At 47.4% G+C, this 14,987-nt stretch overlaps 1 protein-coding gene and 1 long non-coding RNA gene across 2 annotated transcripts in view; one reads left to right on the top strand and one right to left on the bottom strand.

Annotated features, from left to right (window-relative positions):
* Positions 1–3,931, bottom strand: part of LOC129665636 (uncharacterized) — an 11,915-nt gene extending 7,984 nt beyond the window's left edge. Inside the window, exon 1 of the long non-coding RNA XR_008718404.1 lies at positions 3,734–3,931. This is a non-coding gene — a long non-coding RNA (uncharacterized LOC129665636). The remainder of the gene's footprint in view (positions 1–3,733) is intronic.
* Positions 1–14,987, top strand: part of Rgs9 (regulator of G protein signaling 9) — a 104,817-nt gene that overhangs the window by 3,236 nt on the left and 86,594 nt on the right. Inside the window, exon 2 of the mRNA XM_055592432.1 lies at positions 4,012–4,128. The gene's annotated coding sequence lies outside the window, so the exon portion shown is untranslated. The remainder of the gene's footprint in view (positions 1–4,011; positions 4,129–14,987) is intronic.

Below are 14,987 nucleotides of genomic sequence, written 5' to 3'. Positions count from 1 at the left end.
TTATTATTATTATTATTATTATTATTATTATTATTATTATTATTATTTGGTTTTTCGAGACAGGGTTTGTCTGTGGAGCTCTGGCTGTCCTGGAACTTGTAGACCACGATGACCTTGAACTCACAAACATCTGTCTACCTCTGCCTCCTGAGTGCTGGCATTAAAGGTGTGAGCCACCACCACCCGGCAAAGATTTATTTATTATTTATACAGTCTTCTGTCTGCTTGTATGCCTGTAGGGCAGAAAGAAGGCACTAGTTCTCATTATAGATGGTTATGAGTCATCATGTGGTTTCTGGGAATTGAACTCAGGCCCTTGGAAGAACAGCCAGGGCTTTTAACCTCTGAGCCATCTCTCTAACCCCCCATTATTTTTTAAATTACATTTATTTGTTTGTTTACTGCGTGTGCACGCATGCGCATGCTACAGCATGTGTGTGGAGGCCAGAGGACAACCTGCAGGACCTAGTTCTCTCTCGCCATGCAGGCCCAAGGTATACAACACAGGTCTTGAGGCTTGGTGGCAGGCACCTTACTCACTGAGCCATCTTGCTGACTCTCGGTACTTACTATTAAACAAAATTCTCCTATGGGAGAAAGAAAGAACGGACAATGTTTAGGTAGCAGTTTTGGGTCAAATAAGTAAGTTTCCTTTTCAAAGGGAAAATTTACAAGACTAGCCTTAATAATGGTGCTTAATAACAGTTGAAGTCCTCTGCCACGGGAGGTTAGCCCAGAGATGCGGATTTAGCATGGACGTTCCAGTAGTTTCCTTCTTTCTGTTTAAGATTTTAAAATCATTTTTAATTATGTGTGTAGGTGTCCCTGTGTGGGTAACCACACAAGCTTGCGGAGGCCAACGTGCATACCTTCACATGTGCATGCCCAGAGACGCTCGCACACGTGTACATAAAAAAAAAAACATAATACATTTTGTTTTTAAAAAAAAACCCAGAACAACAGAAATATAAACTGAGTAAATGAATTGACCATGGGATCAGGAACAGAGTAAGTATAGTTATTCAGCATGAAGAAAGGACTGTGCTTCAGCTCTGGAAGATTATAGTTCTGTGCTGTGTTTCCTGGAGGGGTGGTGACAGCCTTCGCTCTTTTCTCTCTCTGGCCCTCAAATGACTTGCTGAGATGAAGCTGTACTTGTTGCCATGGTGTTTTCCTAACCTGTAGTTCATGACCACTCAGAAAAGCTATCCCAGGATAATCATCTAGACAGTAGCCTTCACTCCCCTAGCTAAGTATCCGTGGGATATCTCTGCTCTGTCCCAAGCTTCTGTTCCCTGCTTGTTTCTGTCCCCAGCTTCTGTTGTTTGCACAGTGCTGTGGTTTGAATGTGAAACACTCCCCATTGGCTCATGTGTTTGAACACGTGGCCTCTGGCTGGGAAAGTCTCCAGGGAGAGGGTGGAGCCTTTTTAAAGAAAGCGGGTGTCCTGAGGAGGGCCTTGAGGCTCTAGGGGTGAGTGCGATTTGGGGGTAGGGGGGTAAGGTGGTGGAAGCAGAGAGAAGATGGTAGGTTCATGGGAGGGCATACCTGTAATTGGAGCGCTTAGGAAGTTGAGGCAGAAGAAGCAAAATGAATGAAATGAGTGTAAGGGTAGCCTGGACAATATGGCAAGACCCTGTCACAAAAAGGAAAAAAAAATACACAAAGCAATGCTAAAAAAAATCAACCCCCCCCCCAAAGTCATGTGACTAGACTCTATGACCTACCATGCAAACACAGTCACATTCAAGAGGACAAGAGGGAATATTGTTTATTTTTGATTGAGGATCTCATGTGGTCCTGGCTGGACTTGAACTCCCTATGTAGTAGAAGTTTTTTTTGAACTCTTGTCACTTTTGCCTCTGCTTTTGCCAAGTGTTGAACTACAGGTTTGTACCATCATAGCCAGCTAAGAGGATGTCATTAACTACTCAGGACCATAGGTGTCACCTCACACAACTACTGGTTCATACTATGTGCCTAAAACCTTTTCTTGTACAGTCCTGAACCTCACGGATTTTCGTCAATTGCCTGCGTAGCTGGGATTACAAGTGCGTGTCACAATGCCCTGCTTGTTAGCTAATTTAGACAGTGTTAATATTCAACAGCTAGATGATCTAAAAGTTTTTTGTTTGTTTGTTTGTTTAGTTTGGGCTTTTGGTTTTCTGAGACAGGTTAGCCCTGGTTGTCTTGGAACTCACTCTGTCAACCAGGCTGGTCTCAAACTCACAGAGATCCGATTCCCTCTGCCTCCCAAGTGCAGGAATTTAAAGGCGTGTGCCACCACTGTCCTGTGGATTAAAAGTTATTTTTAAAGTTTTAAAAACAAAACAAAAAAACTGATCCTAATACTTTGGAGGAGGATTCTAAGTCTGGGATATCTAGTGATATCCTGTTTCAAAAGCCACCAAACAAACAACAAAGCTCAGAGGACCTTATTATACGTGGAAAACACTAAGTAAACAAATCAAGGTGGGAGGGGAGGGAGTGTGGGAAAAGTAATAGAATGGGGGGGGGTGTTGCAGTCTTTCTCCCCCCTTCTCTCTGACACACACACACACACACAAGGGTGTAAAGTGATTTTGAAATGGTGCTGCTTAACCCATCCAATGGAGTTCAAGTTTGAATTTCAGCCCGTTTGAAAACCTGGATAAGACGGTGCTTCCCCAGCTGCTTCCTCCACTGGACAGCAGGTCAGTGGCTGAGCTGAAAGCACCATCTCATGACTGTCTGCCAAGTCATCTCCGTATGAGTCAACCAGCCTGCGAGTCGGCGCTCTAGACTGTTATTCCAGTGCTGTAATGAAGAGCAAAGAGGGCTGGGGCTCTTGCACTAGAGTGAAAACGGTATCTACTTCCTGGGACAAACGTCCACCAACCCTCTTCTCATATCAGCCGTGTGTGCTCCACTTAGGTACCTAGCCCTGGAAATGAAAAGCAGGCATACCCTTACAATTCTAGCCTTTTATTGGGGAAATCTCATTGTGTCTGAGATCTAGCTAGTATTCCGAATTGTGAGCTCTAATATTTATAATAGTAATAATTCATATTTATTGAATCTTCACCTATTTGTTTTCCCCCAATAACTCTATAAAACTGTCATTAACTACCTCTGTTTTATTTTAGTTTTTTGTTAGTTTCTTTGAGACAGGGTCTTATGTAGCCCAGGTTGGATCTGAACTCCTGATGTAGCTGAGGTTGGCCTTCAGCATCTATCCTTCCTGTCTCCAGCTCTCCAGTACTCCAATACAGGTATACACCAATGTGAATCAAGGCACAGTCCAAATCTCACAGATAATAAATGTTAGCTGAGATTTAACCTCACTCAAGTTAAAGGATGGAGGATCCTAGTGTTGCCTTCATCTCTAACTCCAACAATCCTCGTGTTAGTCTCTCTCTCTCTCTGTGTGTGTGTGTGTGTGTGTGTGTGTGTGTGATATCATTAGGCATGATAATAACAGGGCTGTGAGTTGGGAGGATTCCCGAAATGGCTAGGGAGTGTGGCTTAGTGGATAAGCATAAGCTTAGCATTTGAAAGCCTCTAGGTTCCGTCCCCAGCAGGTAAGACGATTGTGTGAGGGTGGGGTGGGGCTGCTGTAAGGCATACAAAGGTTCCAAGAGCTAAAGGACACATACTACTAGGAATTCAGCCTGTGCCAGACACACTTCTGTTTAGGCAATGAGCTTCAAAAACAGGACCAAGCAAGGCCTCTTCCAGAGGGCGCAGCTCTTACCTATGATCCTGGCTGGAGCTCCAGGGGGTCAGGCCCAGGCGGCCGGTGAGCCACTCTGGCAGTCAGGTGTCATTCCCAGACCCTGGCTTTTCTCAGTTTAGATGAGGATACAAACTATTAGGAAGTCTAAGTAAAGGCCAAAGGCCACCCAGTGACTTGGGGAGGGGCTAACCGGGGATCCAAAGTCGGTTCCCAAAGTGAAACTGCTTTCACTTTCCCAGACTTCTGTAGAGTGGCTCATTCAATCCTCTGGACAGACCTCTTTTGCTTCCTTACAGAGTTCAAGCGGAGCCAGATGCCGCCCCCTGGTGGCAGTGTGAGTCTGCGCAGGGCATGCTAAAGAGCGCGCGGCGCCGCTAGCTGATTGGCTGGCTTGGATTCCAGGTGTTCTGCAGGTAAGCTGATGCTAGGGGCCCCAGAAGGCAGCCACAGCCCTGCCCCTCGGGGTTCAAGTCCAGACTGGGGCGGGCCAAGCTGGCTTCTGAACTTGGAGAGTTTCTCGCTTCTCTCTTATTCATGCAGTGGTCATGAATTCATCCAGGACTTAGGATGACCATTGGACACCAAGGCCAGCAGGACAGCCGGAGAGGGTGACTGTACTGCAGAGAGTGGGGAGCCAGTGTGTGGAGTGTCCGAGGAAGACTAGGCAGGGCAGAGGGCATCCCTCTGGCTCGGTGCTCCCTGCCTGATGGTACTGACTAGTAGTGTCGCGATAAAAACACCGTAGGTTTTCGAAGCGGCTCTTGGTCCTGAACAATCAGGACCCACTGGGTAGAATGTGGGAGAGGCAGCCTGCCACCAGCCTCAGAGATGACCGCCCAGGCAGACACCCGTGTGTTAATTTCATAGTACCCATAAGTTGCCATTTCTGGCTGTGTGATATTTGAGAGTAAGAATATCATCCACACGTTGACCGCAATACCCACGCACTTCAGAAGGCCATGGTCACCATCTTCCATTGGCTGGGCCAACTTGTTTGGGTTTGAGTCTAAAGGTCAGGTCCTAGCGACAACCACATCCTGCTATATTTCCTCTAGGTAGTTAACCCGTGTGCTCACGGCCCAGGCAAGCGGTGAGGAGTGAAAGGCGTGTAGCTGTTTTCTTTGCTTTTTTTTTTTTTTTTTTTTTTGAGACAGGTTTCTCTGTGCAGCCTTGGCTGTCCTGGACTCACTTTGTAGACCAGGCTGGCCTCGAACTCACAGAGATCCACCTGCCACTGCCTTCCAGAGTGCCGCGATTAAAGGTGCGCGCCAAGGCGCTAGGCTTGTGGCTGTTTTCTTAAAGACAACCCATCTAAGGCAGTTTACCAGTGTCCATCCTTGCTTGGTGTAGACTGACAGTGGACAGGGATCCACAGTCAGGGACCCACCACGAAGACCCTTAGGTGTCCCTTGCCAAATGTGCGGGTTTTGTGGATGAGCATCGCTCTGCGGTCCAGCCAGTGGCAGAGCTGGAGGTAGGCCGGGTAGCTGCTGTTAGCGTCTGGCCTGAGCCTCCCACCCCTAGGCAGGGGACTGTGAAGCATGCATCCAGAAGGCCAAGGATGGAAACACTTGAGGGACAGTCTGCAAATGACCTGGAGGGGAGTTAATGGAGAAATCAATCTAAAGCTTCCTTCCGTATTAGGTGGCCTTTCTAGGGAGCATTCTGCACTACATTTCCTACTGTTTACTGGTTTGGTCCCCACGGCTGGTTCAGCTTGCTTTTTCATACTGCCTAGCACCACCCACTCAGGCGTGGACCCGTTCATAGCGGACCGGCTCACCCACATCAATCGTCAATCAAGAAGAATGCCTCACCGATATAGCCACAGGCCATCTCAGTTGAAATTCCTTCTTCCCAGGTGATTTCAGTTTGTGCCAAGCTGACAACACAAACCAGCACAAGGTGCCATGGTGGATGCTTCAAGGATAAAGGGCAGTGCTTGCCAGTATGCATTTACTGTATCTTATGTGGGGTTCCTAGAAGGGATTTGGAAAAAGCTGGGAGCGGCTTGGGGATGGGGACCCTGAGTGGTGGTGGGCTGTGTGTGTCTACCAGAAAAGAGTTCAGTGGCTTCGGATCATTCTCTACATCTTTCCACTGCCAAGTGCATAATTAAAATGGTCCCCCAGGGAGCCCTCTCTGGTTTGTAGGAAAATTCCAGTCCTTGAGGTCTTATGGAGAGTGACAGCTATGCAGAAAGCAGCTGGGAGCGTGCGGCAGAAAGGAGACTTTTGCTTCCTGCCTGGGCTCTTGGATATGCTCAACGCTCTGCCTTCGGTCAGCTGGACGCTGGGAGGGGACACCCTAGGCCTAGAGTAGGGTCACAGGGGGTTCGGCTGATTGCTTTCTTGCAGCATCTGCTGTGGCTTTTGGAAAGAACTGTGGAGAAGTCAAGGTTTTGGGATCCAAGACCAGGAAGCTGCAGTCTTCTCAGTGGGGATGAGGCGGTGTGGGGATGTGAGACAGCTGTATGGAGAAAGGCAGAAAGTGCCGCCATGCCCCACGTGACAGGCCCCAGCAGTGCCTTTTCAGGGAGCTCTGAAACCAAGCTGGACCTCCCTCTGTTACTGAAACAAAGGAGATGACCAAGGTCATTTTGTCAAGACCACTTCAGATCTGAGGAGTCCATTATACATTTTGCATTTTTGATTTATTGTAATTTTGTTGGTCTTTGTTTGTGCCTCTTCTCTTCCTTCTCCTCCTCCTCCTCCTCTTCTTCTAACAACAGGGTTTCACATAGCCCAGGTTATCCAAGATCCATATGGGGCCAAGAATGAAAGTTGAACTCTCTCTCTTTCTCTTTTTTTAAATACTTATTTTTTTCCAGTGTATGGGTGTTTTGTCTGCATGTATGCCTGTGTACCGCATGCATGCACAGTGCCCACAGAAGTCACAGACGGTGGCAGATGCCCTCGAATTGGAGCTACAGACAATTGTGAGCAGCCATGTGGGTGTTGGGAATCAAATCCTGGTCCTTTAGAAGGGCAGCAAGTACTCTCAGCATCTGAGCCATCCCTCCACCTCCCAGACCTTAAAGTCTTGATCCTTCCACCTCCAGCTTCTAGACGCTGGGATTACAGTGTGATAGTATGAGTTACTGTGTCCAGCATTATTTATTACATTTATTTGCTGGGGAATTATTAATATGATATTGATTCCTTAATCTGCTATTTTAGAAATAAGTGGACACAGAATCCTATTGGATTCTGTACACTGGGCAGATCTTAACCCCCTAAGCTATCCTGTTATCTCCCAGCTACACATCCCATCCAAGATTCCCATGAGTACTTGCACGTGCTCCATTTGGGCTGCTTCTCTCCATCATGACCACCTTTGGAGCAAGCTCCTCCCGGCCACGAGTTTCTTGTTCGCGCTAACCCATGGTGATCTTCTTTCTCCTTCCTCCCTCTCTCACGATCCCTCTGCCCTCCAAGCTCTAGAACCTTAGCTCCGCCTACCCCTCTTTTACCCAACCCAGGTATAGGCAATTTTATTGGGCAATCGGGGATAATTTGGAAGGCAAAGTTACACAGCCTCGCTTGGTGTATGTGAGCATTTGCCTGCAGACCGTGTGGCAGGGACAGATGGCCGCATTGCAAGCTGGTGGCTTCCCCTGGACATCCCCAGGTGCGGCGGTCACTGAGCAAGCCCTCTCCAACAACCATGGCAGTCTCCTTACTGTGGACCCTGTGGCTTAGTCTGTGGCCTGAGATGAGCCCTGGCACTACAGAAGGACCATCACTCCACATGGAGTCACAGTGCGTTAATAGCGTCTGTTCCAAACAGTTCTGCGAGCCAAGAAAACATCCCTGCAGATAAAGCGTGTCTTAGTCTTGCAAGAGGAGGCCAGCCAGGGCTTGCATGCCCTCTGAGGGGCTGGTGCTGTGTCGGAGAGCTGGAGTGGGTGGCTGTCCTTTGCAGCTTTCCCCAGACATGTGATTTTGGATGGTTTCTTAAGACTGTAGTCAGCAGCCAATGCTGGTTTGGCAGGAGACACTGGGGTAAGAACCAGTGTGACTTGGTGGTGACTTAGGGCAAGGCCTCCTGCCCTTTGCCTCTGACCTGCCTCAGGAACAGGCTCGATGAGGCCAGGGCGCAGGTGAGATTTGACCCGCTAGCTCTCTGCTGCGTTATGTTGCTCTTCCCCGCTGACTGGCTGGGCTAGTATGATCTTCTTCCTTTCTCTCCCATTTTGTGAATCACCTTCAAAGTCCACCTCCTCCAGGAAGAGCTGGTTTGTTCCCATTGCCCCTGGGACCTCCCCTGTATTCTGGAACTACAAGGCTCCCACAGGGTGGGATACAGCTGATCCTGTGTCTGATGTCAGTCCTCTCTCTGTCTTTAGGCTTTGCCATCCAAGATCAGAGAGGACAGACATTATATTGCTTATTTATGGCAGTCCCAGCAGTGGATCCTTAAGGAGCATTGGGTTAAATCTCTTTGGATAAAGTTGACTAGCTAAGATTTCCCCCCCACTTTTCCTCCCTCCTCTCCCTTTGTCTTCCCCTTCCATCTTCCCTCCCTGTCTTCCTCCTTCAATTCTTCTCACTCCATCACTTCCCCCTCTCTTTCCCTGCCCTACAGGGTGTCACTATGTAGCTCAGGCTGGCCCCACCTCCCAATCCTCCCATCTCAGCCTCCTGTCACCATATCTAGCCATATTTATTATTTTCATTTGGTCTTCACAGAGACCTTTTTAAAATGTGGCAGGCATTGAATCCCCACCCCCACCTCCAGTGGATGCAAATACTGAGGTTCAGAGTAGTCAGGTGACTTGACACTTTCTGTTTCTCAGCCTCACCGAAGCTAGGAGACCATTGATTGCTTCAGACCATAGATGCATGCCTGCATGCTAAAAGGACCCGGTGGGTGGAAGGTTCATGTAGCACTATGTGGCAGTATGGAAAACTAGAAGGAGATGGTAAGCTTTCAACAGTGAAACCAGAGGGAGAAGTCAGTCTAGGTAGCTGTAGATGTTGTTAACAGGAGCCAGAGAGCTGCATTTGAAGGGTCCTTCCGATATAAGTAGTCTGTGATGCTCATCATGTGCATAAAACACAGCAGAAATTGGATCTTTAAGATGAGGTTCATTCCGAGAGCTGGAGATCTGCAGAGAACCAGGACAAAGTCAACAAATCCTTTCAAAGTCTAGTCTTGTCCTTCAGTTCTGGTGGGTCCCGTCTTCATTATCCACCTCCTCCCCTCATAGCAGGGGGAAGGAAGGTTTGCAAACTCCCAAGCCGCTTAGCCTTGTATTTCTTACCTCAGCCATTTCGGTAACATCTAGATCTGCGGCGAGCAGCGTGCACGGGCTAAAAGGCTTCCAACGCGCACGCGTGTAGACTCTCTGACAGCATGACGAACAAATGTGGTCCCCATTGCTGTGCATGTACCACAGGTACAGGCGGGTACCAGGCCTTAGAAAGCAGCTCTGAGGGGGCAGGAAGGTCTGAGGTCAAGTGCTAGGAGAGGCCTTCCTCCTGCTCCCTTCCTTGTGTACCCCAACTGCACTCTTTATCCTTCTGTGTGTGCTGTGTCATCCTGGGAGTCCCTTCCTCCCTCACAGGCGCCCGTGCTGTGCTTCTAGTAAGATTTCCTAGACATTTCTGTAGACACGTTCCAGCTACAGGGCACATGCTGCTGGTTCTTTCCAAACAGGATGTTTCTCTTGCATAACCTGCTTTGGCGGCTGTTACCGCGTTCGGCTTGGCAGGCTGGCAGTAAATCCTGATGTTTTGTCCTTTTGCTTTTCCTAGATTATTTCTGGTCCCCAAGTCCGAGAACACCCATGTATTCACGTCCTGAGATACCACCTGCTTTCAGTCCTTTCTAGCCTGAGTCACTGCTGGAACCTGCTCTGGTCATGTCCCTTCTGTTACTTTCTGGAATCTCGTAAAGCAAGGCGAACCAAGGGCTGGAGATGTGTCTTGGTTGTATGTGTCTTATGGAGCATGCCCAAGGCCTCTGATTCCCTCTCCAGCACATCAGAAATGAGCACCTATAATCTTACCACCTGAGAGGAGGTAGGAATATCAGATATTCAAGGTTATCCTTGGCTAGAGCAATTTCAACACCAACCTGGGATATCTGAGATCCTGTCTCAAGGCTCAAAAATAAAACAGGCTGACAGGAAACGACGACAGAAAGGCAGATTATGATGGTCCCACCTCGGCTTCCAGTGCCTACGGAACAACACTGAATCCTAACGGGTACCAACCTGTTGCGGTTTCTGTGTTCACCACGCATTGCTACCCCTTCATGCCTTAGGGCGTGATGTCCTCTTCAATTTAGCGGAGCCCTTTCCATAGTAGCAGCGGCTGAATATTCTCCTTATGCTCTCTTAGAACCATGAGCAGAAGGGAGGGGTGTGTGTGTGTGTGTGTGTGTGTGTGTTCCAGACTCATACCCTGACTGGCAAATCCTTCGTATTTCTCTGTCTCCCTAGCAGTGATCGGGAGTACACACAGTGGAATGAGGGACCATGGATGATAGCTACCTGGATGGCTGAGTCACGCATGTCATCTAGGGAGCGACCTGGATGTTGCTCAACTTGATTAGCATTTACAAAAGGGAAATTGACCTTTGTGGCATTCAACTGTGTCCCCACAGCATGACCCAATCTGTCCTGACTAAGACTCTCATTTTCTGCCAGTTACAATTGCCACCTTTAGCTGGATGTGGCGGGGCACACCTGAAATGCCAGCACTTGGGAGGCTTGAAGCAGGGGTTTCACGAGTTTGAGTGGCTTCAGAATAAGTTGCAGGACAGTCTGGATTCTGTAGAAAGAGCCCGTCTCAAACAAACCTGCAAGAAGCAGCAATAAAGAAAATTTCTCATCTTTTAAGGTTTTGCTTGAATGTTAGCTTTATAAAAAAGGCTTTATTGTTTCTGTATCTGCATGTGTCTGTGTGCGACAATTTCATGCAGGTGCCAGCAGGGGCTGGAAGAGGGCATCATGTCTCCAGGAACTGGGATTCCAGGTGGGTGTGACGCAGTTGTTGGGATCCGAACCTAGATCCTCCGTAAGAGCAACAAGTGCTCTTACCTGCTGAGCATTCTCCTGAGGCCCCCCTCCCTACCCCAATGCTACTTTTCTTTAAGTCTCCCAGAACCAGCCGCTCCTTAGTGAGGGCTAACCCCTTCCCTTTGGGCTTTTGCAGTGTGTCTAACCCTGCTGGGCCTGACACTTAACGCTTAGCACTGTGGCTGGTTATCTGCGTGCAGTGACGGGATGGTTAAGAGATAGGACTGTGCTCACACCTCATTCCCACCAGTTAGCATCACCGAAAACTTCAGTGTGTTACTCAGTCCTCTGTGACCTTGGTTCATGCTTGCACACCCCCACCCCACGACTTACCAGGGCACCTGACTTGACAACTGATGCCTGCTTGCCAGCCTTTTTGTATTTTGTCTGGAAAGTGAGGAGTCAGGAAAAGGCACCCAGCAGCAGGGGTCACACTGCAAAGCCAGAAGGTTCTGGAAACTAGAGGCCCTTACGAGCCTAGCACTCAGGTAGGACGGATAATAGTTTTCTCCTGAAAATTAATTCTCACTGCAGGGGCAGAACTCCGAGGGGGCAGAGGAGTTGCCTGCTGTTTCCTGCGATGTTCCCCATTTTTTTTTTTTAATGCACCCATCAAGGTGATTTTACGATTCTATTTTTCTACTAGTGTGATGGATTATTTGGGGTAATTCTTTCTCTTCAGTGTTGGAGACTGAACCTCAGGGCTGGAGTGTGCCCAGTAAGCACTCCGAGGGTGAGCTACACCCCTGGCACACCTTGCCTGAATTTAGAATATTAAATCACGGTTGCATTCCTGGAATAAGGCCTAGATGTTTATTTGGTTTTAGTCGCTAATCTATGTATATTTTAAATTTTGCATCAGTCATCACGGGATGTGTATGTGTGTGCATGTGTGTGTGTTTGGGACACTGTCTTAATATATTGTCCTGTCTGGCTTGAAGCTCACCGCGTAGACTAAGCTACTCTCTCAAATGGTGATGCTCTCACCTCTTCTCCCTCTTCAGCGCTGGAACTATGGGTGTGTTCCTCCCCATTCAGCTGCATCTGTTCTCCTACTGAAAAGTTACTTTTCCTCCCTGTGGAACCATCTAATGCAGTCCAGTTTTGATGCATCCGATACGGTAGGCACACGGGACCCAGTTTAACATGATTGCCACCCACCTCAGACGCCGGTCACAAGTGCTGGACAACTTACGCTTCTGAGCAACTGGCTATAAATCCAAGATCTCCACTCCCCACTTCAGGTTTGACAGTTGGCTAGAACAAGTCATGACTACGTAAATCACTTTACTGTCGGTTACAGTTGCTGCTTTATCATAAAGGGGGCAACTTAGGCTCAGCCAAATGTAAGCGTGGTATGTGGGATAGTGCAATGAGTCCCCATGCTGGAACCCCATCCTCCCAGCCAGAGAAAGGTGCCATGCAAGTAGGTGAATCTTCCTACTTTGGTTAACACAGCTTGTTTGGTTTGTACCTGTAAGCAGAACTCAGGGCTTTGGACACACTCTATCCCCGAGCCGCACCCCCAGTCCTTCAACAAACTAACTTTACCTTCATTGTTTGGGACTAAAGATGTATACTGAGGGCACCAGCCAGAAGGATTAAAGGTGTGTGGTATGTCTGAATTCTAGCCAGAATACATAGACCTAGGTCTTTCCATGTGATCCCTTGCCACAGCAGCCATGTTTCTGGATTGAAATTCCTCTACAGGCAAGCAGAGTGGCTGGAGCCAGAAGCTGAGTGCTCACATCTTCAACCACAAGCACAAAGCAGGGATCATGCTGGATGTGGGCCTGGGGTCTAGCTCTTAAAGCCTGTCCCCGTGATGTACCTCCTCCAGCCAGGCTGCATTTCCTAAACCTTCCAAATAGGACCTCCAACTAGGGACCAGTGTTCAAATACCCGAGTCTGGGAATGTTTCTCATTCAAGCCACTCCAGCAGTGCTGACTTATTCCTGTCCAATACAGACGATTACAGCTGGGCGCCGTGGCACGCGCCTGTGATCCCAGCACAGGGGGAGGCAGAGGCAGGCAGATTGCTATGAGTTCGAGGCCAGCCGGGTCTACAAAATCAAGTCCAGGGTAGCCAAGGCTACACAAAGAAACCCTGTCTCAAAAAACAAAACAAAAACAACAACAACAACAAAAACAAAAAAGAATTATATTTGTTAGTTTCTCACTATTGCTAAAAACCATACAGCACTTTAGCCTTTGTTCCCTTCTTTATCTGTGCTGTTGTCACATGGACCTACTTCTGTGCCTATATTTAAACTCTACAAGATATCATAACTGTTGGTTTGATACCATACCCATTAGTGGGTATGCTTTACCCTTCCTGGTACTCTTTATTCATTCTTCCTTGCATTTCCATCTTTCTGACTAGGATCACACACTTCCATTGTCCAGACCTGTGACTAAGAAATTATCTTGAAGACTGCAAAGACTGTTGCTTATTGCTTTATAAAGTCAGCAAAAAAAAAAAAAAAAAAAGTAGCAGAGTATATTTGGCAAAAATAGTGTGCCTTTGGTAGTCAGTGTATATTCAATGGAGGACTAGTGTGACAGCTCATATGGAGTAAGAACAAAGAAGCTGAAAAGCATTGATTGAAATTACTGAACAAAGATGAGGGAGCCAATGTATAATACACACACACACACACACACACACACACATACATACATATAACATATATTTATATATGCATGATACATCCGTGACATTTATACTAATATATATGTATCTCATAGCTTCTCAGTATTGCTTGAAGTACATATAGAGTATACATGTATGCACACAACATACGTACATATACGTGTAATTGTTAGGTTCACTCAGAAAAGAAAAACTATATATCGATAGATTTTCACAAAAAGAATGTGGCACATATATGTCAAACACTAAATTGTGTTTAAAGGATCAAAATTACTTACCATCCAAGCAGATGGCTTTCTAAAGAAATGTGTCTGAATTCTCACTGTATGGCTCTCTTCATCGGACCTCCCCGATGGCCCCATCTGTGGCCTGCTTTCTTACATCTAGCCAAGGTGCCTACCTCAATTCAACTCAACATTGCTCAGGCAAACGGAGCCAGGGGCTCTGAGCCAGCCTTCTGGCTTTCTTAGCACCAAAGCCCTTTCTCTACGACCGTCATTAATATGTCTTTCTAAGCGTTGTTCCCTGAACTGGTCTGGAGCCCGGGAGTCTGGCTGCTCTGAGCAGGGGCCTGTGCTTAGCATCAGGGTCTTTCTCTGAGCACACCATTTGTCAGCTGTATCTTGGTGTCCTGTGTTGATTAGGCTTAGGGAGGTGGCTGGCAGGGCTGCCAGCTGAGGCAACTGGAGCTTGAACTGTTCTGGAGGGAAGATGGAACATGAACAAGCAGTGGGCAATCATTAGTCCCCTGTTGTTAGCCCTCTGTGGAAGAGTTCTACAGAATGTCTCAATAATCCTCACAGGCCTGCAGAGAAAAAAACCATTATTCCCCAATTTTATCGTTTTCTTATTTAGCGGGGTGTGTGTGCAAATGTGTGCTCAAGCAGGTATTTGCAAGTGTGTGCCTGTGGAGGTCAGAGGTCAACTCTGGGTGTGATTCCTCAGGAACAGTCGACCTTGGTTTTTGACACAAGGTCTCTCACTAGGACCCTGGAACTCTTTAGGCTAGACTGGAGGGCCAGATGGCCACAGAGATCCATCTGCTAACATTGCCCCAAAGCTGGGATGATAGGTACATACCACTGTGCCTGGCTTTTTAAGATGTTTGTTTAGTTATTTATTTATTTTAATTTTTTTTATATCTATTCCTCAGTGTGGTGGCACATGCCTTTAATTCCAGTACTTGAGAGGGAGAGGCAGGTAGATCTCTATGAGTTTAAGGCCAGCCTGGTCTACATAGTGAGTTCCAGGATAGCCAGAGCTACATAGTGAGACCTTGTCTCAAAACAACAACAAACAAAACAAAATAAAAAATGTTTATTTTGTTTCTGTGTGTGAGTGTTTTGCCTGCATATGAGTACGACAGGTGTGTACTGCCTGTGGATGTCAGAAAATGAAGTTAAAAATCCCTGGAGTTGGAGTTACGATGGTCACAAGCATCCTGAGGGTGCCGGGGACTGAATCCGGGTTCTTTGCAAGAGCAAATGCTCTTAACCACTGAGCCAACTCTGCACCTGTCTGTCTGTCTGCCTATCTATCTATCTATCTATCTATCTATCTATCTATCTATCTATCTATCTATCTATCTATCT

The sequence above is a fragment of the Psammomys obesus genome, unplaced genomic scaffold (genome assembly GCF_907164565.1).
Source record: "Psammomys obesus unplaced genomic scaffold, mPsaObe1.curated_primary_1811, whole genome shotgun sequence".
NCBI lineage: Eukaryota > Metazoa > Chordata > Mammalia > Rodentia > Muridae > Psammomys > Psammomys obesus.
This window is presented reverse-complemented; position numbering and strand designations above follow the sequence as displayed.